This window comes from Mandrillus leucophaeus, unplaced genomic scaffold, assembly GCF_000951045.1.
Source record: "Mandrillus leucophaeus isolate KB7577 unplaced genomic scaffold, Mleu.le_1.0 Scaffold252, whole genome shotgun sequence".
In the NCBI taxonomy this organism is placed as follows: domain Eukaryota; kingdom Metazoa; phylum Chordata; class Mammalia; order Primates; family Cercopithecidae; genus Mandrillus; species Mandrillus leucophaeus.
The window spans coordinates 1,274,877-1,275,859 of NW_012102610.1; positions in this window are offsets into that span (position 1 = coordinate 1,274,877).

Genomic DNA, 983 nt, shown 5'->3' on the forward strand with positions numbered 1-983 from the left:
AGGAGGGAAAGAGACAATCATGACCGACGTGGCCCAACCATGACTTTCCAAATTGAGCTTCCACAGGAAGAAGGCGGAGTGGGGTGGGCAAAGGCGACTGTGTGAGCACCCAACCACACCCTGTCCCAGAGGAGGCGTGGACAAGGTAGCTGGGGGCCCAAAGTGCGAGGAACAGACCAGCAGAGGGAGCACTTGCAAAGGTGCGGTTTGGGGAGTGAACCTGGGCGCCCGATGGAGTCCTGATTATTGGGAACAAGGCATGGGGGAAATGCTAGGTAGGACTGGGGTGACATTCTGTCCTGGTGTGGAGCAGGCAGGCAACATGCAGTTGGTGAGTCACAGAGAGCCATGGTGTGGGTGCATGAGCAGGAGGGAATCTCAGGCGGGTGCAGACCCTGCACTTTATGTTTTTCGTTTTTTTTTTGTTTGTTTGTTTGTTTTTTGAGACAGAGTCTCGCTCTGTTGCCCAGGCTGGAGTGCAGTGGTGCGATCTCGGCTCACTGTAAGCTCCGCCTCCCGGATTCCCACCATTCTCCTGCCACAGCCTCCCGAGTAGCTGGGACTACAGGTGCCCACCACCATGCCCGGCTAATTTTTTCTATTTTTAGTAGAGACGAGGTTTCACCGTATTAACCAGGATGGTCTCGATCTCCTCACCCTATGATCCGCCGCCTCGGCCTCCCAAAGTGCTGGGATTACAGGCGTGAGCCACTGCGCCCAGCCCATTTTATGTTGTTTTTATTTTTACTTTTTCAAGAGACTAACATCTGTCACTCAGGCTGGAGTGCAGTGGTGCAATCATTGCTCACTGCAGTGTTGAACTCCTGGGCTCACGCGATCCTCTTGCCTCAGCCTCCTAAGTGGTTGGGACTGCAGGCATGTACCACTACACTCAGCTAATTTAATTTTTTTGTTTTTTAAGAAATGGGGTCTGGCTATGTTGCCCAGGCTGGTCTTGAACTCCTGGCCTCAAGCAATCTTCC